The sequence below is a fragment of the Eriocheir sinensis genome, unplaced genomic scaffold (genome assembly GCF_024679095.1).
Source record: "Eriocheir sinensis breed Jianghai 21 unplaced genomic scaffold, ASM2467909v1 Scaffold420, whole genome shotgun sequence".
Classification (NCBI taxonomy): domain Eukaryota; kingdom Metazoa; phylum Arthropoda; class Malacostraca; order Decapoda; family Varunidae; genus Eriocheir; species Eriocheir sinensis.
In genome coordinates, this window is record NW_026111744.1 from 185,001 (window position 1) to 212,500 (window position 27,500).

Genomic DNA, 27,500 nt, shown 5'->3' on the forward strand with positions numbered 1-27,500 from the left:
GAGGAAGGGTCAAACTACCACCAGGGTCATACCCCTGGAAATGCTCACACCTCCTAGGAAAGCCTTGTCAAATAGGTGTTTCTTCAGGTTCATGGTACAGAGGAAGGGTCAAACTACCACCAGGGTCATAAAACTACTCCTGGAAATGCTCACACCTCCTAGGAAAGCCTTGTCAAATAGGTGTTTCTTCAGGTTCATGGTACAGAGGAAAGATCAAACTACCACCAGGGTCATAAAACTACTCCTGGAAATGCTCACACCTCCTAGGAAAGCCTTGTCAAATAGGTGTTTCTTCAGGTTCATGGTACAGAGGAGGGGTCACACTACCACCAGGGTCATAAAACTACCCCTGGAAATGCTCACACCTCCTAGGAAAGCCTTGTCAAATAGGTGTTTCTTCAGGTTCACGGTACAGAGGAGGGGTCACACTACCACCAGGGTCATAAAACTACTCCTGGAAATGCTCACACCTCCTAGGAAAGCCTTGTCAAATAGGTGTTTCTTCAGGTTCATGGTACAGAGGAAGGGTCAAACTACCACCAGTGTCATAAAACTACTCCTGGAAATGCTCACACCTCCTAGGAAAGCCTTGTCAAATAGGTGTTTCTTCAGGTTCATGGTACAGAGGAAGGGTCAAACTACCACCAGGGTCATAAAACTACTCCTGGAAATGCTCACACCTCCTAGGAAAGCCTTGTCAAATAGGTGTTTCTTCAGGTTCATGGTACAGAGGAAGGGTCAAACTACCACCAGGGTCATAAAACTACCCCTGGAAATGCCCACATCTCCTAGGAAAGCCTTGTCAAATAGGTGTTTCTTCAGGTTCATGGTACAGAGGAAGGGTCAAACTACCACCAGGGTCATAAAACTACTCCTGGAAATGCCCACAACTCCTAGGAAAGCCTTGTCAAATAGGTGTTTCTTCAGGTTCACGGTACAGAGGAAGGGGCAAACTACCACCAGGGTCATAAGACTACCCCTGGAAATGCTCACACCTCCTAGGAAAGCCTTGTCAAATAGGTGTTTCTTCAGGTTCACGGTACAGAGGAGGGGTCACACTACCACCAGGGTCATAAAACTACCCCTGGAAATGCTCACACCTTCTAGGAAAGCCTTGTCAAATAGGTGTTTCTTCAGGTTCATGGTACAGAGGAAGGGGCAAACTACCACCAGGGTCATAAAACTACCCCTGGAAATGCCCACAACTCCTAGGAAAGCCTTGTCAAATAGGTGTTTCTTCAGGTTCACGGTACAGAGGAAGGGGCAAACTACCACCAGGGTCATAAAACTACTCCTGGAAATGCCCACAACTCCAAGGAAAGCCTTGTCAAATAGGTGTTTCTTCAGGTTCATGGTACAGAGGAAGGGTCAAACTACCACCAGGGTCATAAAACTACCCCTGGAAATGCTCACATCTCCTAGGAAAGCCTTGTCAAATAGGTGTTTCTTCAGGTTCATGGTACAGAGGAAGGGGCAAACTACCACCAGGGTCATAAAACTACCCCTGGAAATGCTCACACCTCCTAGGAAAGCCTTGTCAAATAGGTGTTTCTTCAGGTTCACGGTACAGAGGAGGGGTCACACTACCACCAGGGTCATAAAACTACCCCTGGAAATGCCCACAACTCCTAGGAAAGCCTTGTCAAATAGGTGTTTCTTAAGGTTCACGGTACAGAGGAGGGGTCACACTACCACCAGGGTCATAAAACTACCTCTGGAAATGCTCACACCTCCTAGGAAAGCCTTGTCAAATAGGTGTTTCTTCAGGTTCACGGTACAGAGGAAGGGGCAAACTACCACCAGGGTCATAAAACTACTCCTGGAAATGCCCACAACTCCAAGGAAAGCCTTGTCAAATAGGTGTTTCTTCAGGTTCATGGTACAGAGGAAGGGTCACACTACCACCAGGGTCATAAAACAACCCCTGGAAATGCTCACATCTCCTAGGAAAGCCTTGTCAAATAGGTGTTTCTTCAGGTTCATGGTACAGAGGAAGGGTCACACTACCACCAGGGTCATAAAACTACCCCTGGAAATGCTCACATCTCCTAGGAAAGCCTTGTCAAATAGGTGTTTCTTCAGGTTCATGGTACAGAGGAAGGGTCAAACTACCACCAGGGTCATAAAACTACTCCTGGAAATGCTCACACCTCCTAGGAAAGCCTTGTCAAATAGGTGTTTCTTCAGGTTCATGGTACAGAGGAAGGGTCAAACTACCACCAGGGTCATAAAACTACCCCTGGAAATGCTCACACCTCCTAGGAAAGCCTTGTCAAATAGGTGTTTCTTCAGGTTCACGGTACAGAGGAAGGTCAAACTACCACCAGGGTCATAAACTACCCCTGGAAATGCCCACAACTCCTAGGAAAGCCTTGTCAAATAGGTGTTTCTTCAGGTTCACGGTACAGAGGAGGGGTCACACTACCACCAGGGTCATAAAACTACCCCTTGAAATGCTCACACCTCCTAGGAAAGCCTTGTCAAATAGGTGTTTCTTCAGGTTCATGGTACAGAGGAAGGGTCAAACTACCACCAGGGTCATAAAACTACCCCTGGAAATGCTCACACCTCCTAGGAAAGCCTTGTCAAATAGGTGTTTCTTCAGGTTCACGGTACAGAGGAGGGGTCACACTACCACCAGGGTCATAAAACTACCCCTGGAAATGCCCACAACTCCTAGGAAAGCCTTGTCAAATAGGTGTTTCTTAAGGTTCACGGTACAGAGGAGGGGTCACACTACCACCAGGGTCATAAAACTACCTCGGGAAATGCTCACAACTCCTAGGAAAGCCTTGTCAAATAGGTGTTTCTTCAGGTTCACGGTACAGAGGAAGGGGCAAACTACCACCAGGGTCATAAAACTACTCCTGGAAATGCCCACAACTCCAAGGAAAGCCTTGTCAAATAGGTGTTTCTTCAGGTTCATGGTACAGAGGAAGGGTCACACTACCACCAGGGTCATAAAACAACCCCTGGAAATGCTCACATCTCCTAGGAAAGCCTTGTCAAATAGGTGTTTCTTCAGGTTCATGGTACAGAGGAAGGGTCACACTACCACCAGGGTCATAAAACTACCCCTGGAAATGCTCACATCTCCTAGGAAAGCCTTGTCAAATAGGTGTTTCTTCAGGTTCATGGTACAGAGGAAGGGTCAAACTACCACCAGGGTCATAAAACTACTCCTGGAAATGCTCACACCTCCTAGGAAAGCCTTGTCAAATAGGTGTTTCTTCAGGTTCATGGTACAGAGGAAGGGTCAAACTACCACCAGGGTCATAAAACTACCCCTGGAAATGCTCACACCTCCTAGGAAAGCCTTGTCAAATAGGTGTTTCTTCAGGTTCACGGTACAGAGGAAGGGTCAAACTACCACCAGGGTCATAAAACTACCCCTGGAAATGCCCACAACTCCTAGGAAAGCCTTGTCAAATAGGTGTTTCTTCAGGTTCACGGTACAGAGGAGGGGTCACACTACCACCAGGGTCATAAAACTACCCCTTGAAATGCTCACACCTCCTAGGAAAGCCTTGTCAAATAGGTGTTTCTTCAGGTTCATGGTACAGAGGAAGGGTCAAACTACCACCAGGGTCATAAAACTACCCCTGGAAATGCTCACACCTCCTAGGAAAGCCTTGTCAAATAGGTGTTTCTTCAGGTTCATGGTACAGAGGAAGGGTCAAACTACCACCAGGGTCATAAAACTACTCCTGGAAATGCTCACACCTCCTAGGAAAGCCTTGTCAAATAGGTGTTTCTTCAGGTTCATGGTACAGAGGAAGGTTCAAACTACCACCAGGGTCATAAAATTACTCCTGGAAATGCTCACACCTCCTAGGAAAGCCTTGTCAAATAGGTGTTTCTTCAGGTTCATGGTACAGAGGAGGGGTCACACTACCAGGGTCATAAAACTACCCCTGGAAATGCTCACACCTCCTAGGAAAGCCTTGTCAAATAGGTGTTTCTTCAGGTTCACGGTACAGAGGAGGGGTCACACTACCACCAGGGTCATAAAACTACCCCTGGAAATGCTCACACCTCCTAGGAAAGCCTTGTCAAATAGGTGTTTCTTCAGGTTCACGGTACAGAGGAGGGGTCACACTACCACCAGGGTCATAAAACTACCCCTGGAAATCCTCACACCTCCTAGGAAAGCCTTGTCAAATAGGTGTTTCTTCAGGTTCATGGTACAGAGGAAGGGTCAAACTACCACCAGGGTCATAAAACTACTCCTGGAAATGCTCACACCTCCTAGGAAAGCCTTGTCAAATAGGTGTTTCTTCAGGTTCATGGTACAGAGGAAGGGTCAAACTACCACCAGGGTCATAAAACTACTCCTGGAAATGCTCACACCTCCTAGGAAAGCCTTGTCAAATAGGTGTTTCTTCAGGTTCATGGTACAGAGGAAGGGTCAAACTACCACCAGGGTCATAAAACTACTCCTGGAAATGCCCACAACTCCAAGGAAAGCCTTGTCAAATAGGTGTTTCTTCAGGTTCACGGTAAAGAAGAAGGGTCAAACTACCACCAGGGTCATAAAACTACCCCTGGAAATGCCCACAACTCCAAGGAAAGCCTTGTCAAATAGGTGTTTCTTCAGGTTCACGGTACAGAGGCAGGGTCATACTACCACCAGGGTCATAAAACTACCCCTGGAAATGCCCACAACTCCTAGGAAAGCCTTGTCAAATAGGTGTTTCTTCAGGTTCACGGTACAGAGGAAGGGTCAAACTACCACCAGGGTCATAAAACTACCCCTGGAAATGCTCACACCTCCTAGGAAAGCCTTGTCAAATAGGTGTTTCTTCAGGTTCACGGTACAGAGGAAGGGGCAAACTACCACCAGGGTCATAAAACTACCCCTGGAAATGCTCACACCTCCTAGGAAAGCCTTGTCAAATAGGTGTTTCTTCAGGTTCACGGTACAGAGGAGGGGTCACACTACCACCAGGGTCATAAAACTACCCCTGGAAATGCTCACACCTCCTAGGAAAGCCTTGTCAAATAGGTGTTTCTTCAGGTTCACGGTACAGAGGAGGGGTCACACTACCACCAGGGTCATAAAACTACCCCTGGAAATGCCCACAACTCCTAGGAAAGCCTTGTCAAATAGGTGTTTCTTCAGGTTCACGGTACAGAGGAGGGGTCACACTACCACCAGGGTCATAAAACTACCTCTGGAAATGCTCACACCTCCTAGGAAAGCCTTGTCAAATAGGTGTTTTTGGCTAACGAAATGTCTTGTAATACGGCTCTATAAGGTTGGTATTGTCAAATGCGTTCGTTCTTTTGAGTTCTAATGAGTTGTCGAGTTCTAATTTGTGTTTATTGAGGTTCACGGTACAGAAGAAGGCTCAGACTACCACCAGGGTCATAAAAGTACCCCTGGAAATGCCCTAAACTCCCACGAAAGACTAGTAAATTACGTGTTCTAATGAGTGTTCTTTTAAGTTCACGGTACAGAAGAAGGCTCAGACTACCACCAGGGTCATAAAAGTACCCCTGGAAATACCCTAAACTCCCACGAAAGACTAGTAAATTACGTGTTCTAATGAGTGTTCTTTTAAGTTCACGGTACAGAAGAAGGCTCAGACTACCACCAGGGTCATAATAGTACCCTGGAAATACCCTAAACTCCCACGAAAGACTAGTCAAATAGGTGTTTCTTCAGGTTCATGGTACAGAGGAAGGGTCAACTACACCACCACCAGGGTCATAAAACTACCCCTGAAATGCTCACACCTCCTAGGAAAGCCTTGTCAAATAGGTGTTTCTTCAGGTTCATGGTACAGAGGAAGGTCAAACTACCACCAAGGGTCATAAATGGTATTGATGGGTATAGTTTCTCTCTCTCCTTATAAGCCTTTCAAATAGGTGCTTTCTTGTGTGCATGTGTGTGTGTGTGTTTGTGTGTGTGTGTACCATCTTTGGGTCATAAAACTACCCCTGGAAACACACCTCCGAAAGCCTTGTCATTAATCCGTGTTTAACGTCAGGTTCTACTCACTGCTGGGTGAACAGGGGTCACTACACCGTGAAGATAAACCCAACTTCACCTTCAGGTTGGACAGACGCTCTATCCAATAGCCGTGTGTGTGTGTGTGTGTGTGTGTGTGTGTGTGTGTGTACCACCAGGGTCATACACTACCCTATATGCTCATGGAAAGCCTTGTCAAATAGAGTGTTTCTTCAGGTTCACGGTACAGAGAGAGAAACTACCACCAGGGTCATAAACTACTCTCTCTTCTCTCTCTCTCTCTGAAAGCCTTGTCAAATAAGGTGTTTCTTCAGGTTCATGGTACAGAGGAATCACACACACACACACACACACACACACACACACACACACACACACACACTCAGAAAGCCTTGTCAAATAGGTGTTATTTCAGGTTACATAAAACCAGAGGAATCATACATAAATCGGGTCATAGAACTAATAATTCCGTTAAATGATTTCAATTTCTAGAAAGCCTTTCAGCACTTCAGTGTTTCTTTATATAGTCACTAAAGAGGATCAGAGCTCTTGTGTCTTTACTGGATAAAATAGTTAAAATAAAGCTTTACAAAGTTTGATAAATATATGAAACTACTTATTTCTTCAGAATACATTGTATAAAAGAAAAACTTTAAACTAGCCCAGGTCATAAACTACCCTAAGATAAATATACTGAAATGTTAATAGCCTGGACATCTTAAAATATAGGACATTTCTTAATTGTAATGAGTATTCGGATCGGGCCGTGATACCAGGGTCATAAATTACACACACACACACACACACACACACAGCCTTTAACAAATAGGTGTTCTTAACATTATATACAGAGGTGTGGAGTCATCTACCATCCGGTGTCGTGAGACATCCCTGGATCATATTTTACCATCGCGGAACGTAAATAGGTGTTTCTTCAGGTTCATGTACTAGAGTGAAACATCTAGAACTACCACAGTACTAATAAAACTTAAATAGCGATGCAGAAATGTCACAGAGAAGAAGAGTGATTGTTAATATCCTCGTTATATACACACACATACGTCATCATTTGCTTTCATGATAAAATAAATAAACTTGGGTGGGACAGACCCCGACAAAAAAAAAAGCAGATGACAAAAGACACAGTACCTTGTCAGAAATTCAGGTATATGAGGATATGGGATGTCTCACTACTTGGATGTCTCATGAAATGCTCACACCTGGAAACGACATTCAAAGTGGCCGTTAACACACACACACAGAACACCTTAACAATGAAAGCTCAAACTACCACAGGGTCAAACAAGCGAATTACGGAACAACTATTACTCACACACACACACACACACACGACCGTTAAATAGAGGCCTGCTCCCCCACCAACAGGCAAACAAGCGGACTACGGTCAAACTACACACACAAAGAAGGTCCTTGGTGGAAATGCTTACACTCCTTCCTTGTCAAATATGTTTCTTTCAGCCCTTCAGTACAGATCCACCCATTATCCGTGTTTAATATTTGATTCAGTTCGGTGACGTTGTTTAGCAGGCTTTCGCAGAATTTATCTTAAGTCTCTGAATGTTTTTATAACTGGTATTCGTTTTGGCTTTTTCATATTGACTGTGGCTGTGATAAGCTCGTGATCAGCGATAGGGATTACGTCACTCTGTAATATGAGGTCAGGGTTATTGGTTATCATTACATCCAGTAGTGTAGCAGTGGTGGGGGTTAGTCGTGTGGGTTTGCTTATTAGTTGTGTTAGTTTATTATTCTTTAGTAAGCGTGAGAGTTTGCTGGTAGGCGAGAGAAGGTCGTCATTTAGATCGCCTAGTACTAGGAATGTTTTTTTATGAAGCATAATAGATCGTATAGTTTCAGTTATATGATCATATGAATTAGCGAGAGCCTTTGGGTGTCTGTAAATACATCCTACTATGACAGATGGTAATATCCTGCACTGCACTCGGACCCATATGTCTTCAGTCCCTGTTCGTTTAGTTATTTTAGTGTCTATTATTTCAGAAGCAAAGGTATCACTAACATAGAGACAGACACCTGCACCTCGGCCGCCGTCGCACCTGAACACTTTATAATTGGGAATGTTGATGTATGTGTCGGGCGTGTAAGGGGAGAGCCATGTTTTCATGACGCAAAGAATATCTATTTCTGTCACTCATTAACATTTTTATTTCATCAAAGTTTGCGAGTAGGGATTGGCCATTAATGTGATCTATGGTAAGACAGTCCTTGGAGTGTTCAGAGTTGTTGGGGTTTTCACTGCTGGCTTAAGGAGAGGAGAGAGAGAGAATAAGGGAGAGGGATAGAGAGAGACTAAGAGAGAGAGAGAGAGAGAGAGAGAGAGAGAGAGAGAATAAGGGAGAGGGAGAAAGAGAGAGAATAAGGGAAAGGGAGAGAGAGAGAGAATAAGGGAAAGGGAGAGAGAGAGTGTGTTGGCTTAATGGTGATGGGGGTATTGACTTAATGGTGATGGATGTGTTGGCTTAATGGTGATGGGGGTATTGACTTAATGGTGATGGATGTGTTGGCTTAATGGTGATGGATGTGTTGGCTTAATGGTGATGGATGTGTTGGCTTAATGGTGATGGATGTGTTGGCTTAATGGTGATGGATGTGTTGGCTTAATGGTGATGGATGTGTTGGCTTAATGGTGATGGATGTGTTGGCTTAATGGTGATGGATGTGTTGGCTTAATGGTGATGGGGGTATTGGCTTAATGGTGATGGATGTGTTGGCTTAATGGTGATGGGGGTATTGGCTTAATGGTGATGGATGTGTTGGCTTAATGGTGATGGGGGTATTGGCTTAATGGTGATGGATGTGTTGGCTTAATGGTGATGGATGTGTTGGCTTAATGGTGATGGATGTGTTGGCTTAATGGTGATGGATGTGTTGGCTTAATGGTGATGGATGTGTTGGCTTAATGGTGATGGATGTGTTGGCTTAATGGTGATGGATGTGTTGGCTTAATGGTGATGGATGTGTTGGCTTAATGGTGATGGGGGTATTGACTTAATGGTGATGGATGTGTTGGCTTAATGGTGATGGATGTGTTGGCTTAATGGTGATGGGGGTATTGACTTAATGGTGATGGGGGTATTGACTTAATGGTGATGGATGTGTTGGCTTAATGGTGATGGGGGTGTTGGCTTAATGGTGATGGGTGTGTTGGCTTAATGGTGATGGCGGTGTTGACTTAATGGTGATGGATGTGTTGGCTTAATGGTGATGGGGGTGTTGGCTTAATGGTGATGGGGGTATTGGCTTAATGGTGATGGATGTGTTGGCTTAATGGTGATGGATGTGTTGGCTTAATGGTGATGGGTGTGTTGGCTTAATGGTGATGGGGTATTGACTTAATGGTGATGGGGGTATTGACTTAATGGTGATGGATGTGTTGGCTTAATGGTGATGGATGTGTTGGCTTAATGGTGATGGATGTGTTGGCTTAATGGTGATGGATGTGTTGGCTTAATGGTGATGGAGGTATTGACTTAATGGTGATGGATGTGTTGGCTTAATGGTGATGGATGTGTTGGTTTAATGGTGATGGATGTGTTGGCTTAATGGTGATGGATGTGTTGGCTTAATGGTGATGGATGTGTTGGCTTAATGGTGATGGGGGTATTGACTTAATGGTGATGGATGTGTTGGCTTAATGGTGATGGATGTGTTGGCTTAATGGTGATGGATGTGTTGGCTTAATGGTGATGGATGTGTTGGCTTAATGGTGATGGATGTGTTGGTTTAATGGTGATGGATGTGTTGGCTTAATGGTGATGGATGTGTTGGCTTAATGGTGATGGATGTGTTGGCTTAATGGTGATGGATGTGTTGGCTTAATGGTGATGGGTGTGTTGGCTTAATGGTGATGGATGTGTTGGCTTAATGGTGATGGGTGTATTGACTTAATGGTGATGGGGGTGTTGGCTTAATGGTGATGGATGTGTTGGCTTAATGGTGATGGATGTGTTGGCTTAATGGTGATGGATGTGTTGGCTTAATGGTGATGGATGTGTTGGCTTAATGGTGATGGATGTGTTGGCTTAATGGTGATGGATGTGTTGGCTTAATGGTGATGGATGTGTTGGCTTAATGGTGATGGATGTGTTGGCTTAATGGTGATGGGGGTATTGACTTAATGGTGATGGATGTGTTGGCTTAATGGTGATGGATGTGTTGGCTTAATGGTGATGGGGGTATTGACTTAATGGTGATGGATGTGTTGGCTTAATGGTGATGGGGGTATTGACTTAATGGTGATGGATGTGTTGGCTTAATGGTGATGGGGGTATTGACTTAATGGTGATGGGGGTATTGACTTAATGGTGATGGGGGTATTGACTTAATGGTGATGGATGTGTTGGCTTAATGGTGATGGATGTGTTGGCTTAATGGTGATGGATGTGTTGGCTTAATGGTGATGGATGTGTTGGCTTAATGGTGATGGGGGTATTGACTTAATGGTGATGGATGTGTTGGCTTAATGGTGATGGATGTGTTGGCTTAATGGTGATGGATGTGTTGGCTTAATGGTGATGGATGTGTTGGCTTAATGGTGATGGATGTGTTGGCTTAATGGTGATGGATGTGTTGGCTTAATGGTGATGGGGGTGTTGGCTTAATGGTGATGGATGTGTTGGCTTAATGGTGATGGATGTGTTGGCTTAATGGTGATGGATGTGTTGGCTTAATGGTGATGGATGTGTTGGCTTAATGGTGATGGATGTGTTGGCTTAATGGTGATGGATGTGTTGGCTTAATGGTGATGGGGGTGTTGGCTTAATGGTGATGGATGTGTTGGCTTAATGGTGATGGATGTGTTGGCTTAATGGTGATGGATGTGTTGACTTAATGGTGATGGATGTGTTGGCTTAATGGTGATGGGGGTGTTGGCTTAATGGTGATGGATGTGTTGGCTTAATGGTGATGGATGTGTTGGCTTAATGGTGATGGGTGTGTTGGCTTAATGGTGATGGATGTGTTGGCTTAATGGTGATGGGGGTATTGACTTAATGGTGATGGGGGTATTGACTTAATGGTGATGGGTGTGTTGGCTTAATGGTGATGGGGGTATTGACTTAATGGTGATGGGGGTATTGACTTAATGGTGATGGGTGTGTTGGCTTAATGGTGATGGGTGTGTTGGCTTAATGGTGATGGGGGTGTTGGCTTAATGGTGATGGATGTGTTGGCTTAATGGTGATGGGGGTATTGACTTAATGGTGATGGATGTGTTGGCTTAATGGTGATGGGGGTATTGACTTAATGGTGATGGATGTGTTGGCTTAATGGTGATGGGGGTATTGACTTAATGGTGATGGGGGTATTGACTTAATGGTGATGGGTGTGTTGGCTTAATGGTGATGGGGGTGTTGGCTTAATGGTGATGGGGGTGTTGGCTTAATGGTGATGGGGGTATTGACTTAATGGTGATGGGGGTATTGACTTAATGGTGATGGGGGTATTGACTTAATGGTGATGGATGTGTTGGCTTAGCAAGATGTAGGTAACAGGAGAGAGAGACACAGGGAGAGATGGAGAGAAAAAGAGATGATAGAGAGAGTCACTGGAGAGAATGTCATGCAGTATGTATATGGACCAGCCTCGTGTGTCATGCAGTATGTATGTGGACCAGCCTCGTGTGTCATGCAGTATGTATATGGACCAGCCTCGTGTGTCATGCAGTATGTATATGGACCAGCCTCGTGTGTCATGCAGTATGTATATGGACCAGCCTCGTGTGTCATGCAGTATGTATATGGACCAGCCTCGTGTGTCATGCAGTATGTATATGGACCAGCCTCGTGTGTCATGCAGTATGTATATGGACCAGCCTCGTGTGTCATGCAGTATGTATATGGACCAGCCTCGTGTGTCATGCAGTATGTATATGGACCAGCCTCGTGTGTCATGCAGTATGTATATGGACCAGCCTCGTGTGTCATGCAGTATGTATATGGACCAGCCTCGTGTGTCATGCAGTATGTTTTCTGTCAGATATGTTTTGTCTTCCCAGAGCTGCCGTGACAGAGGCCGGACTCGTGTGGGACCGCGGAGATGCCGGGTCAAGCAGGGGAGACATCACGGAGAGTCACACCAAGATAGATAGGTCAATTTAGGTCAACATATGTCCTCAGTGTGTTAGTGAGGATAGGCTATCACTGGTTAGCTGTCTAATCATTGGGAGTGACTAGTGTGCAGAGCTCGGCAACATTATGGAATACTAAATGATATCAAGTGATTGTTTTTAGTCTTAAGTTTACTCTCTCCTCCTCCTCCTCCTCCTCCTCCTCCTCTCTGTCTATCTTCATCCCTTCCTTCCTTTTAATGAATAAGTTATCTTTTGCTTAATTAACGTTTATAATTCTTTCTGGTGGTCAAATCTTGCATCTCATTTCCCTGTCATCCATTCTCTCTCCTCCTCCTCCTCCTCCTCCTCCTCCTGCTCATAATCCAATTCCTTCTATTCTCCTTTATTCCTTTTTCACTTTCCCTCCTTCCCTTTTCCATTCCCCCTCCCCGACTTTCCTCCATTCTTTCCTCCTCTATTCTTCCTTCATCTCCTTCTCCTTTTTCTCCTTTCACTCCTCCTCCTCCTCTGTCTATCTTCATCCCTTCCTTCCTTTTAATTAATGTCTAAGTTATCCTTTGAGTGACGTTCTTTCTGGCGGTCAAATCTTGCATCCTATTTCCTATCGTCCATTCTCTCTCTTCCTCCTTCTCCTCCTCCTCTGTCTATCTTCATCCCTTCCTTCCTTTTAATTAATGTCTAAGTTATCTATCGCTCAAGGTTCCTTCCAGTGTGTTTGTGGTGCCCGGCTCTGCTTGCTAGTTTGTTTTGTCACTGTATAATTGTCAATCCTAGTTTGTTTTGTCACTGTATAATTGTCAGTCCTAGTTTGTTTTGCCACTGTATAATTGTCAATCCTAGTTTGCTTTGTCACTGTATAATTGTCAATCCTAGCTAGTTTTGTCACTGTATAATTGTCAGTCCTAGTTTGCTTTGCCACTGTATAATTGTCCGTCCCAGCCAGGCGCTTCTTCCATGTAAAGATATCGGCAGCTTCAAGCCTTGCCGATATCTCAATCCGTACGTGAATGTAAATTAACCGAAATCCTTGTTACTAAGCCCTGCACGGTGCTCTCTCTCATAATGCTTCTTTAAATTTTCAGTCTCACTTAATTTCCGGGGTTAGTAATATATTTTGCCATAAGTTAACTCCCCGTGATGGCCAGTTTCATGTACTATATATAAGTAATTTGCCTTTTGCATGGCTATAATTCTGCATCTGTGTCTAAGGCCCAGTTTCACAGTTCCTCATGATGGGTTAGTAAGCTCCAAAACCAATACCAGAGCCTTCGAAATTTCCTTGTACGGTGTCTGGAGTTTATATTCAAGTTCACAAGTTTGACGAGACTATACAGGAAAGGTCTTGTGTGTTTATGGTACGAAGGAAAGGGAGGAGAAGGGAGATGAGATTAGGAGACGAGTGAGCTGAGATCCTGTTTATATTCAAGTTCACAAATTTGACGAGACTATACAGGAAAGGTCTTATATTGTCATGATACGAAGGAAAGGGAGGAGAAGGGAGATGAGATTGGGAGACGAGTGAGCTGAGATTCTGTTTATATTCAAGTTCACAAATTTGACGAGACTATACAGGAAAGGTCTTATATTGTCATGATACGAAGGAAAGGGAGGAGAAGGGAGATGAGATTAGGAGACGAGTGAGCTGAGATTCTGTTTATATTCAAGTCCACAAATTTGACAAGCCTATACAGGAAAGGTCTTGTGTGTTTATGCTACGAAGGAAAGGGAAGAGAAGGGAGATGAGATTGGGAGACGAGTGAGCCGAGATCCTGTTTATATTCAAGTTCACAAATTTGACAAGACTATACAGGAAAGGTCTTATATTGTCATGATACGAAGGAAAGGGAGGAGAAGGGAGATGAGATTGGGAGACGAGTGAGCCGAGATCCTGTTTATATTCAAGTTCACAAATTTGACGAGACTATACAGGAAAGGTCTTGTGTGTTTATGCTACGAAGGAAAGGGAGGAGAAGGGAGATGAGATTAGGAGACGAGTGAGCCGAGATCCTGTTTATATTCAAGTCCACAAATTTGACAAGACCATACAGGAAAAGCTCTCTGTTTATGATATGAAGGAAAGGGAAGAGAAGGGAGATGAGTAAGCTGAGATTCTGTTTATACTCAAGTTCACAAATTTGACGAGACTATACAGGAAAAGCTCTCTGTTTATGATATGAAGGAAAGGGAAGAGAAGGGAGATGAGTAAGCTGAGATTCTGTTTATATTCAAGTTCACAAATTTGACGAGACTATACAGGAAAGGTCTTGTGTGTTTATGGTACGAAGGAAAGGGAGGAGAAGGGAGATGAGATTAGGAGACGAGTGAGCTGAGATTCTGTTTATATTCAAGTTCACAAATTTGACAAGACTATACAGGAAAAGCTGTGTTTATGATATGAAGGAAAGGGAAGAGAAGGGAGATGAGTAAGCTGGGATCCTGTTTATATTCAAGTCCACAAATTTGACGACACAATACAGGAAAAGCTCTTTGTATTTAGTGTGTCATCGAAGACCGCGCCATTTTGAACAGTATGGGATTCTATAGCTTGGTTCGGGAGTGTTACAAAGACCATGATGGACTGTGGAAGTGGCCTTTAATGTTCCCTTTTCTAATATGCCTCTCTGTTTTTGCAGGATGCCGCGGACGGACCATGCAGAGGACTCATCGCGACGACACCGACGGTTTGGTTAAGTGGGTTCTCTTGTGTGTGCGTCTGTGTGTGAATGGCAGGCCTGTCGTATGATTGTGTGTGTGTGTGCGTGGGCGTTATGCCTTCGCACTATTATTTTGTTAGGATGTATTTTTTTGTGTGTGAACTTTTTGCACGTAATCTTTTTTTATACCCATAGCTAGCGTTTGTTTGTGTGGCAGTGTTCCGGGAGATGGACGCCGGGGGACATGGGCTTGGGGAGGCGCACATGACCTCCTCTGTCCGTGACCTCTTCAGCTGGGGAGACCGGTAAGCATTTTGACATAGTTGTGTGGATAATGGATATTGTTTTTTACAGCTAAAGAAACCACTCTAGGGCAAACAAGAAAATAGGTTTAGAAAAAGCCCGTTAACCCCTTCCCGGCAGCAGGGCTGACATGATTTTCCACCAAGTTTAGTAGAAAACACTCACTTGTCAATCCTGTGTTGTGAGAGTTAGTGTTGGAACACTCTCATACACGGGAGATTTGAGTGCGGCTGGAGGTCGCAGTGAGCGTTTAGCACCACCAGCAAACACGCCTAACGCCCACTGCAAGCGTTTAGCAATGAAAGGGTTAAGTTAGACTGGTTATATGTATATTGATACATTCAAATGAAGGTTTAGAGTGTAACCACTGATGGTACATGAGTCAGGATCATCAAATTCATCCAAAAAATCAGCATCTATATCCTCAGCTACCAAAGGAGTCATTTCCTCCGGCTCAAGAGGTCTCTTTCTCCCTGACGTGATAGACTATAATAATAAAAGAAACTAGGAAAAATGCAAAAATTCCCGGTGTTAGCTGATGTGTGTTGCACAAGCACAAGGGTGACTGTCCTTGAGAGGCAATGTCGGCAAGTCTCCGGGGGTTTGAGATGCCTAATAATAATTTATTTTGTTCATTTTGTCAGTAGTAAGGAATTGTCTATTTTTTGGGGGGTCGGCCCAGCCCGTTCTGGCGCAGGCGAGTGTTTATAGTGGCACCATGATACTATCTAATGAGGGCAAATGAGAGCAAACGTCTGTACACAGACGCGCCGACAAAAAGTCCCAATTTCCAAACGTCTCTATATAGATCCTCCGCCGGGAAGGGCTTAACACGTGGGCTTGGGCCGTGGGGAAGCCGAGAAGTGGCCGAGAAATGGCAAAATTACACTGCATTTTGAGACTAAGAAAAGAGCATGGAACGTACATCAGAGCACCTGCTCCTCATAACTATAAAGCCATTAAGAATATTTCTTTTACTCAAACTCCATTCTGTTTGTGTGGTGTTTGTCACAAAATAAACAGTCTTGTGACGCGCGGCATCTAGCCGAGAGTCGCTTGTTGTCTACTTTAAAGAATTTGACGAGTGATTACTGTATGGATGGCTAATTCAGTCTGCCATGACCTTACAGCACCACCCATGACAAAAAAGCCCACCTCAAGATCACTCACCCACCACAATGACCCAGGGCATGCATGGTGGGTTCCTCTATGCCACAACCGCCTACAATTAGCTTGAATCAGGGGTTTTATGGCGAGCCCTTTTTAGGGTCCACCATACCACAGCCATGACTCGTGAAAGCCCAGAAAAGGGTCTGCCGATGCTCTCAGGTTAATCGCTACTCCTTCAGAGACAAAAATTATGAGCGGCCGAAAGGGAGGTCAGTTTCGGGAGGAGAGGCGTCTCGATACGTCATTCCTCGTGAGAGAATTCAAGTCGAAGGCAGGAGGAGATATAGACACAGGAAGGGTGCCCCAGAGTTTACCAGTGTAAGGGATGAAAGAATGAAGATGTTGGTTAACTCTTGCATAATGGGTTGGACAGTATAGGGATGAAAGAATGAAGATGCTGGTTAACTCTTGCATAATGGGTTTGGACAGTATAGGGATGAAAGAGTGAAGATGCTGGTTAACTCTTGCATAATGGGTTTGGACAGTATAGGGATGAAAGAATGAAGATGCTGGTTAACTCTTGCATAAGGGGTTGGAAATCGAGCTAATAGGGTACTGGGATTTATTTCAAGGAGCGTAAGCAACAGAAGCCCCGAAGTCTTCCTCAAACTATATTTAGCATTAGTTAGACCTCATCTTGACTATGCGGTTCAGTTCTGGTCACCCTACTATAGAATGGATATCAAAATGTTAGAATCGGTGCAGAGGAGGATGACTAAGATGATTCAGGGGTTGAGAAACTTGCCATACGAGGAAAGACTCAAACAGTTAAACTTGCATTCTCTAGAAAGGCGAAGGGCGCGTGGAGACATGATCGAGGTTTATAAATGGATGAAGGGCTTTAATAAGGGAGACATTCATAAGGTTTTGTTGGTAAGAGAACCGGGTAGGACACGAAGAAACGGGATATAACTGGATAAATTCAGATTCAATAGGGATGATAGAATGAAGATGGTGGTTAACTAACTTGCATCATGTGGTTTGGACAGTACATTGTCATGAAAAAATAGACTAGATAAATTCATGGACAGCGATATTAGGTGGGGTTAGATACACGGGAGCTTAGGGCCAAAGGAGCTGCCTCGTACAGGCCTACCGGCCTCTTGCAGACTCCTGCGTTCTTATGTTCTTATGACAGTATAGGGATGAAAGAGTGAAGATGTTGGTTAACTCTTGCATAAGGGGTTTGGACAGTATAGGGATGAAAGAGTGAAGATGCTGGTTAACTCTTGCATAAGGGGTTGGACAGTATAGGGATGAAAGAATGAAGATGCTGGTTAACCCTTGCATAATGGGTTTGGACAGTATAGGGATGAAAGAGTGGAGATGCTGGTTGACTCTTGCATAATGGGTTTGGACAGCACAGGGATGAAAGAATGAAGATGCTGGTTAACTCTTGCATAAGAGGTTTGGACAGTATAGGGATGAAAGAGTGAAGATACTGGTTAACTCTTGCATAAGGGGTTTGGACAGTATAGGGATGAAAGAGTGGAGATGCTGGTTGACTCTTGCATAATGGGTTTGGACAGCACAGGGATGAAAGAATGAAGATGCTGGTTAACTCTTGCATAATGGGTTTGGACAGTATAGGGATGAAAGAATGAAGATGCTGGTTAACTCTTGCATAAGGGGTTGGACAGTATAGGGATGAAAGAATGAAGATGCTGGTTAACTCTTGCATAAGGGGTTGGACAGTATAGGGATGAAAGAATGAAGATGCTGGTTAACTCTTGCATAAGGGGTTGGACAGTATTGGGTATATGTAAGAGTAGTATTTGTATATGTGTGAAAAATTATTTAAATGGATATATAATGTTAGGAATTGCAAAAATGATTATATATGCATAATAGAGGAGATCAGTGATGATTTGACCATTTTTAGTTTAAGAAAAATTCAATTAAGCACGGAAGAGACAGAGATGGAATTTATACATTCTTAAAAATACTTAAAACTACTTATCCTCCCTAATTTCTATCTTTCCCGTACTTAATTAAATTTTGGCATTACAATTTTGTTGACCTTAACCCAGTAGTGGTGGAAGCAGCGTGGGTCATGTTTCTTAATGGTCCCTCCAAGCGAGAAAAATGAGAAAAATCACCCTCACACAAACCATTTCATAATATACATCAAAGCATTTGTGATCAGTTTAGGTATCATCTATTTTGGGGAGTTTAAATCATGGCACAAATTTGGCCCGTTGCTGCTACACGGTAAAGCCACAAATTTGGCCCATCGCTGCTTCACAGTAAAGCCACAAATTTGGCCCGTCGCTGCTACATGGTAAAGCCACAAATTATAGCCGGGAGCATTCTGGACCATCTAGAAAAGCATAATTTAATTCATGATTCACAGCATAGGTTCACAAAGGATAGGTCTTGCCTTACCTGTTGTCCTTCTACACTAAAGTAATCGAGGCGGTTGACCGAGATGAAAACTATGACATATTGTATCTAGATTTCAGTAAAGCGTTCGACAAAGTCCCTCATCACCGGCTATTACTAAAATTACAGGCTCACGGCGTAGCTGGTAAAGTTTTGAACTGGATCAGGGCGTGGCTCAGTGGTAGGAAGCAGAGAGTGCAAATCAATGGTAAAAAATCTGAATGGGGCAGTGTTACGAGTGGAGTCCCACAAGGGTCGGTGCTGGGTCCTCTGCTTTTTATTATTTACATCAATGACTTGACACAGGAATTAGTAGTGATGTCAGCAAGTTCACAGATGATACCAAGATCAGTAGTGTAACCCAATCAGACAGGGATGCTACCATTTTCCAGGATGAGCTTGACAGACTATATGATTGGGCGGGGAAGTGGCAGATGGTATTCAATGTCGGGAGGTGTAGCATTCTGAGTGTAGGCAGGAACAACCCCTCACACAATTACTCCTTAAATGGCACTCCTCTAAGCAGGTCTGGGCTTGAGAGAGACTTAGGAGTCCTAGTGAGCGCTGACCTCCGTCCTAGGGCTCAATGCATTCAGGCCAAAAATTGGGCCAACAGAGTACTTGGTTTCATCTCAAGGAGCGTAAGCAATAGGAGCGCTGAAGTCATCCTCAAACTTTACTTAGCACTAGTTAGACCTCATCTCGATTATGCGGTTCAGTTCTGGTCCCCCTACTATAGAATGGATATCAAGGTGTTAGAATCTGTACAGAGGAGGATGACAAAGATGATTCAGGGGGTGAGAAACTTGCCTTATGAAGACAGGCTGAAGCAGTTAAATCTACACTCGCTAGAAAGGCGAAGGTTGCGAGGAGACTTGATCGAAGTCTATAAATGGATGAAGGGATTTAATAAAGGGGATGTCAATAAGATTTTGATAGTAAAAGAGCCAGGTAGGACGCGTGGCAATGGTTTTAAGTTAGACAAATTCAGATTCAACAAAGACATAGGCAAGAATTGGTTTACTAACAGAGTGGTGGATGAGTGGAACAGGCTTGGGGGCCATGTTGTGGGTGCCAATACCATAGATACATTCAAGAAGAGGTTAGATAAAGCCATGGCCTTGTATAACCTAACCAGCCTCTTGCAGACTCCTTATGTTCTTAACTCTTGCATAAGGAGTTTGGACACACAAGCCATTTCATAATATATATCAAAGCATTTGTGATCAGATTATGCATCATCAATTTTGGGGGGTTTAAATATCATGGCGCAAACTTGGCCCATCGCTGCTACACGGTAAAGCCACAAACTTGGCCCGTCGCTGCTGCTGGGTTAATGGAGCAGCCACCTGTGTCTGAGCCAAGATGTCTGGATGTCTCCGCTGCTGCCTCTCCGCATGTCTGAGTCTCCCTGTACTTCCAGCGTGTTGCCCCGCCTGGAGAGACACGTTGATGGAGGTGGCCGTGTGTGTCACCCTTTGCCTGTATCCTCTGGCGTCCAGGTAAACAATGATAATGATTATGATAATACCAATAATAGTAATGAATATAATAATACCAATAATAGTAATGAATATAACAATACCAATAATAGTAATGAAATGATAGTCGGTCAAATAACGAGATCATTAAATACTGTTGCTCTTGTATAATTTTCATAGTGTGTCTAATTCTCCGTCAGTCTCCTGGGTTGTGTCTAAGTCGGTCTTGTTCTTTCAGAGGCGCGTAAGTGGAGCGCATCGGCGCAGCGCGGGAGCAGCACGTCAGGGTGTAGGGTGTTTGTTTAGCTGGTGTAGGGTGTTAGGGTGTTAGGGTGTTAGGTGTAACAACGGTTGGCTCTTTCACAGAACGGTGTGATTCCGTTCTGCGTTTGAGTCTTCCACCTTCAGACGGTCTCCTCCGAGATGTCTGAAGTTTTTTGTCGGTTTTCTCCGTAGGGAAGCCGACTCTACTACTCTGGCCTCTCTTCCGGGGCCAGAGCGGTCGGGCTCTGCTTGGCCAGGCGTTAGTCTTTCGCGTTGTCTCCGCCGACGTTTTGCCAGACTCTTCCGTAAGGTTGAGCCTGGCTTTTTTATTAGGTGGATCAGGCTGCCTTCTTCCAAGGAGTCTGATGGGAGTGGAGTCTTTTTTTTGGTGTATGTCTGTGGGTACTCAGTGGGTAAGGGAGGGTGGGGTAGAATGGTTGGTGGGCTGGAAGTGGGTTGGGGGATGAGCCTCCTGGGATTTGGGTTGTGTCGAGCCTTAACGCCTGGTGTGTTGGGTAACCTTCACGCCAGAGGGGTAAGACCATATCCATCTCCTGGGCAGGGCGATTCCCTTTCCCATGCCAACTGGCCCTCCTCCGTCTGCCTCCCAAACCCCGCTAAGGGCTTGTGTGTGTTATTTTATTTAGGATGTCTTTTTTTTGTATGCCTTTTTCCCGTGTGTTTATACCCAATAGCTAGCGTGTGTGTGTGTGTGGCAGTCCGGAGGCGCGTGCAGCGAGGACATCACATCACGTCACTACGGTATATCCACGGTATTTGGTTTAGTGTGTGCTGTGTGTGTTTGTGTGTGTGATGGCAGGCCTGCCGTGTGTTTGACCTTTTGCTGTGTGTTGCTGTGTGACTGCTAGGATTTCATTTCTATGTATGTTTTTTTTCCCCATAACCCCCTTCCTCCCTAGCTCTTTAGCTGTTGTCCCTGGCTAGGCGCTGGGTGGATGCTGCCGGGCGACCAACGGCGGTGGCGGTGTGCAACGCGGGAGCTGCTGAGGTTTGGGGTAGCACTACGGTGCAGGTTATGTAGGGTGTGTGAGTTTTTTTTTTGTGTGAGTGTCTTTTTTGTGTGTGGGGGACTTAGCTAATCACTGTGTCAGGAAGGCATGGGCGTGGCCGTCTGTCCATCAGGCCGACGGGCGGGTGTGCCACCTGGCAGTCAGGCTAGCAGGTGACAGGCAAGCTATCTGGCGGTCAGGCTGTCAGTCGGGCCATCAGATAGGTAGGCAGGCCACCTTGCGGTCAGGTTGTCGGGCGGGCACCCCACCCTCGGTCAGGTAGGCAGGCAGCAGCGTCTCGCTGAACCGTGCTGACACGCGTCTGAACGCACGGAACCCGTGCGCTACGTTCCGCTGCACTGACGCTCGTCGTACCTCTGCTCGCACGCTTGCGGGCGGGTTGGGGCGGGGCGGATGGGCGGACGGGCGTGCGATGGGAACGGGCGGGCGGACGGGTGGTCGGCGGTAGAGTCGAACAACGCTTGAAAGACGCGCAGATAGATGTCAGATTCTCCCGTAGGGAGGTCTGGCAAGGTGTTAGTTTAGGCGGCGGAGTTGTACGCGGGCCAGTCTGTGTTACAGCTTTGCCGCCAGGGTAGCTCCGAGCTGCCCAAACTGAGGACCAGTTTTCCTCACAGGAGGAGGCTGGTGGGGCCTAGGGTGTTAGGGGTACAACGGTTGGCTCTTTCACAGAACGGGTGTTTTCCATTCTGCGTTTGAGTCTGCCGCCTTTGGGCGTCTCCCTCTGAGATGTCGGTTAGGATTTCTTTTTTTTATATGTCCGTGTGTGTAACTGTTGCCTTTTAGCCTGTTGTGTTCCTGAGCAGCAAGAAGAGGCGGCTGTGGTGACCCGCCCGATGCGGAAGGCTTCTGGGCCCTGTCGGCGGGGGCGCACCTCTCTGGCTGACTGGTTGACCAGGCTTTGACCAGGTGGCCGGGGAGGCGCATCCTCGCTGGGCGGGGTCTGGGGGCCCTCCGTCTTGGGGAGGTCGCTGCAGCAGGAGGAGGTAACTACTGCTGGTTTTGTAAGGCATTGTGGTTGAGAGCACCTTGCAGCTGTAACGCGAATTTCGTTCCGTAATAAACAATGTACCGCCATGCTGCCTGTCCTTCCTCCCTCCCAGCACTGTGTACGTCTGTGTGTGTGTGTGTGTTGCTTAATTCTCCCTCACTGCACTGTGTACGTCTGTGTGTGTGTGTTGCTTAATTCTCCCTCACTGCACTGTGTACGTCTGTGTGTGTGTGTGTTGCTTAATTCTCCCTCACTGCACTGTGCGTACGTCTGTGTGTGTGTGTTGCTCTGTCTCTGTCTCTCTCTCTCTCAATCTCTCTCTGTCTGTCTCTCTATCTCTCAATCTCTCTCTGTGTCTTTCTCTCTCTCTCTAGTTAGTAAAGAACAGGCAACGTTTGCCATGGAAGACTCTACAGTGTACATCCCAACCCTCTACGGCCGTTGCTGCTCCACCCGGGCATTACCACATCCACCCGGGTCTACAAGAAACCTCCAGGGCCGAGCTTCAACCACAGAACACCTCGTCACCGTTGAGGAGGTTCCACGCCCCAGACCACAGCCATGTTAGCCTCGATAATAAAACTCGGCGCACTAATTCTGAGACGTCCTCGTGAGTGAGTGTCCTAATTGCCTTTACTGATAATGTCGCAGGTATCCAATGGTTCAGGTGTGATAGATATTTTTGTTATTGTGTCGTAAATATCCAGTGATTATTTCCGAGTCGCTGAATGTTCATCGCACACAGTTTGTCTTTGAGTAAAAACACTAATTAATTAATATCCATGATCGGTTAGGTTACGAACTCCCTCAATTTCAGGCTGGAGAGCTACACAACACTGGTCATCCGCTGAGTGGTTGATTTCCTGGTCTACTGGCCCCTGGAGGAGTGGTCAATTTCCTGGTCTACCGTGGATATGAGTGGTTGATTCCCTGGTCTACCCCTGGATGACACGGCTGTTCCTATGCAGGGGAGGACTCACACAAGCGATAAGGTAAGGTTTTAATGGCTTGGTTTACAAGAGGTTTTAATAGCTGGGTTCAAGAGAGGTTTTAATAGCTGGGTTCAAGAGAGGTTTTAATGGCTGGGTTCAAGAGAGGTTTTAATGGCTGGGTTCAAGAGAGGTTTTAATGGCTGGGTTCAAGAGAGGTTTTAATAGCTGGGCTCAGAGGTTTTAATAGCTGGGTTCAAGAGAGGTTTTAATAGCTGGGTTCAAGAGAGGTTTTAATAGCTGGGTTCAAGAGGTTTTAATGGCTGGGTTTACAAGAGGTTTTAATGGCTGGGTTCAAGAGAGGTTTTAATAGCTGGGTTCAAGAGTTTTTAATGGCTGGGTTCAAGAGCTGGGTTCAAGAGGTTTTAATAGCTGGGTTCAAGAGGTTTTAATGGCTGGGTTCAAGAGGTTTTAATGGCTGGGTTCAAGAGGTTTTAATGGCTGGGTTTACTAGAGGTTTTAATGGCTGGGTTCAAGAGAGGTTTTAATGGCTGGGTTCAAGAGAGGTTTTAATAGCTGGGTTCAAGAGAGGTTTTAATGGCTGGGTTCAAGAGAGGTTTTAATGGCTGGGTTCAAGAGAGGTTTTAATGGCTGGGTTCAAGAGGTTTTAATAGCTGGGTTCAAGAGAGGTTTTAATGGCTGGGTTCAAGAGAGGTTTTAATAGCTGGGTTCAAGAGAGGTTTTAATGGCTGGGTTCAAGAGAGGTTTTAATAGCTGGGTTCAAGAGGTTTTAATGGCTGGGTTCAAGAGAGGTTTTAATAGCTGGGTTCAAGAGAGGTTTTAATGGCTGGGTTCAAGAGGTTTTAATGGCTGGGTTTACAAGAGGTTTTAATGGCTGGGTTCAAGAGGTTTTAATAGCTGGGTTCAAGAGGTTTTAATGGCTGGGTTCAAGAGAGGTTTTAATGGCTGGGTTCAAGAGAGGTTTTAATGGCTGGGTTCAAGAGAGGTTTTAATGGCTGGGTTCAAGAGAAGTTTTAATGGCTGGGTTCAAGAGAGGTTTTAATGGCTGGGTTCAAGAGAGGTTTTAATAGCTGCATGGGTTTACAAGAGGTTTTAATGGCTGGGTTCAAGAGAGGTTTTAATGGCTGGGTTTACAAGAGGTTTTAATGGCTGGGTTCAAGAGAGGTTTTAATAGCTGGGTTCAAGAGAGGTTTTAATGACACATATCTACTGAATGTTCCTGTGTTATGTATCTTGACATGCTCTCAGGGTAAGGAGTGTTCTGATACAGTGCCTTCCCTCCCCAGCACCTGTCGGACCTGGAGACTCCCCCCTGAGCCTGACGGTGGAGCTGTGGGCCTTGCACCAGACCCCCCCACACCCTTCACACCACCCACAGCAGGGGCAGAGTGTTGAGACTCCCCCCACAGGCTAAGACAGGGAGGGACTTGAAGATCCAGGTTTTTGTCATCTGCACAGGAGTTGACACGTGGTATTTGGGAGCAGCGAGTAGCAGGCTTTTTTTTTTAATATAGTTTCCTTTTTTGTGTGTGCCCTTGAGCTGTCTCCTTTGTTGTAGAAAAAAATACTTGACAAGGCTTTCATAGGTGTTTGGGGCATTTCCAGGGGTAGTTTGATGACCCTGGTGGTAGTCTGACCCTTCCTCTGCGCAATGAACTTGAAAAAACGCTCATAAAAACACAGATATTAACTCAGTAGCAGCGGGGATCATGTTTCTTAATGGTCCCTCCAAGCGAGAAAAATGAGAAAAAAATCACCCCTCACACAAACCATTTCATATATATCAAAGTATTTGCAATCAGATTATGTATCATCTATTTTTTGGGGTTTATATCATGGCACAAATTAATTTAGCCTGTCGCTGCTACACGGTAAAGCCACAAATTTGGCCCGTTGCTGCTACTGGGTTAACCTCATTGTCGTGTTAAAATCCCTGTATCTCACTTATCTTCCTCTCCCTCTATATTATTTGTCAATCTCTCTCTTTCTCTCTCTCCCACAGATGTCTAAGGTTCCGCCCATGCAGCTGAAGGGTGCCAATGCCTACACATGCATCGACCACAGGTGTGCGCTGGACATTGCCTACAATTCATGGTGCAAATGGTATGTTGGAGGAATTCTTTGATGTATTTGAGGGACTGGGATGCCTGCTGGATGGTACAGGCAAATTACTTGGCTCACAACTGAGAGAGCCCGGGTTCAATTCCCGGGCAGAGTGGATAAATTTGGGCGGCTTTTCCGATACCCTACGCCCCTGTCCACCCAGCAGTGAATGGGTACCAGGTATTAATCGGGGGTTGTGTCCCGTCTCCTGGGGTCTGTTCCCTTCTCCTATAATCCTTTCCTCTTCTGTCTCTCTCCGGCATATGACCACAGATGTTGCACCCACTAAACAAAACTTTCCAACTTTCCAACAGTTGAATTACAGTTTGGTCCAAGTGCTGTCCCTGTGGCTCACCCTCCTAGAGAAATACCTGTTGCTCTGAGGGATAAACTTAAGAAGGAATTAGACCATATGGAAAGACTAGGTGTCATTGTTGAAGAAAATAAACTGACAGATTGGCTCAATAGTATGGTTATTAAATGTGGCATCCTTGTGTGTTACAGCTAATATATATACTGTGTCATCTGCATATAAAAGTCATGAATAGGAAACACTAATTGACATACCATTTACATAACATAAGAATAAAATAGCTCCCAGGATTTATATATATTTATTTATTTTCTTTTAATCAAGGTTTTAGTAAGAAGAGGAACCCTGTACCCTGCCTTCCACTACACACACACACACACACACACACACACACACACACACACACACACACACACACACACACACACACACACACAAACACACACACACACAAAAAAATATATATATAAAAAAATAGCCCAGTGATTTTTCCATTTCTTTACTTGCCTCCTAAAACATAACCCACCCTCGTTTGACCCCACCATGACCTCTCGCGACCTAACCTAACCTGACCTGACCTTTCCCAGGGAGCGTCGGCGGAAGGTTGGCGGCCGGGTCAAGCTCGCAACGGACAAGGAGTTCTGTGAGATGTGCTCGGCGGATGTTGTTGACCTCAGCCACATCAATGTTACTAAGGTGGTGGAGGAGGGGAACGGCATCTACATTGACGACGGACTCAAGGAGATCGCTGAGACTACTACTACTACTATTACTATTACTATGCTCTATACTGCTATGTGTACTATTAAATCCTCTATACAGCTACTATGTGTACTATTGAATCCCTCATATAGTACTTCCATGACAGCTGATCGTTGATACTACTGCTACTACTACTATGACCACTCAATCCCTGGTAAGTACAATGTCATTATCATCATCATTATTTAGGTTAAGGTCCATTTAATTCAATCTTCCTGAGCGGTTGGACGCTTTATGGCTCTCCTCCATTCTACTCTGTCTTCCGCCCAATGCTTATACAGTCCTATCAATCCCAAGTCTTCCTGTACACACCTTCTCCACGTTTTCCTAGGTCTACCAACTGGTCTCCTTCCTTCTACCTCCATTCTACTCTGTCTTCTGCCCAATGCTCATCCAGTCCCATCACTGCCAAGTCTTCCTGTACACACCTTCTCCACGTTTTCCTAGGTCTACCAACTGGTCTCCTTCCTTCTACCTCCATTCTCTCCAACACTCCCAGCACTGTATCCTTCCCTGCTCTCTTTACATGTCCAAACCTTTGGAGTCTTTCCCTTCTGAGCACTGTTTCCAGGTCCTCTACTAAAACTCCCAGCACTGTGTCCTCCCCTGCTCTCTTTACATGTCCAAACCATCAGAGTCTTTCCCTTCTGAGCACTGTTTCCAGGTCCTCTACTAAAACTCCCAGCAGTGTCCTCCCCTGCTCTCTTTACATGTCCAAACCATCAGAGTCTTTCCCTTCTGAGCACTGTTTCCAGGTCCTCTACTAAAACTCCCAGCACTGTGTCCTCCCCTGCTCTCTTTACTTGTCCAAACCATCAGAGTCTTTCCCTTCTGAGCACTGTTTCCAGGTCCTCTTACTAAAACTCCCAGCACTGTGTCCTTCCCTGCTCTCTTTACATGTCTCTGCCAAATATTTCCCTCTCCCTGCCTCTGTCCCTGCCAAATCACTCTCTCCCTGCCTGTGTCCCTGCCATATCTCTCCCTCCCTGCCAAATCTAGCCTCTCCTCCT

General features: G+C 45.3%; 2 long non-coding RNA genes across 3 annotated transcripts; both read left to right on the forward strand.

The window, feature by feature from the left end:
- The first annotated feature begins 8,428 nt into the window (after positions 1–8,428).
- LOC126992212 (uncharacterized) lies at positions 8,429–20,447 on the forward strand. Of its 2 annotated transcripts, XR_007746350.1 has the most exons (5): positions 8,429–9,065; positions 9,479–12,104; positions 14,720–15,045; positions 20,019–20,097; positions 20,315–20,447. It is a non-coding gene; the product is annotated as an uncharacterized LOC126992212 (long non-coding RNA). The 2 variants fall into 2 exon arrangements; XR_007746349.1 differs by having other exon boundaries at positions 9,479–15,045.
- Positions 20,448–22,064: 1,617 nt separating this feature from the next.
- Positions 22,065–26,205, forward strand: LOC126992211 (uncharacterized). Its single transcript, XR_007746348.1, has 2 exons — positions 22,065–23,354; positions 24,599–26,205. It is a non-coding gene; the product is annotated as an uncharacterized LOC126992211 (long non-coding RNA).
- Positions 26,206–27,500: the final 1,295 nt, after the last annotated feature.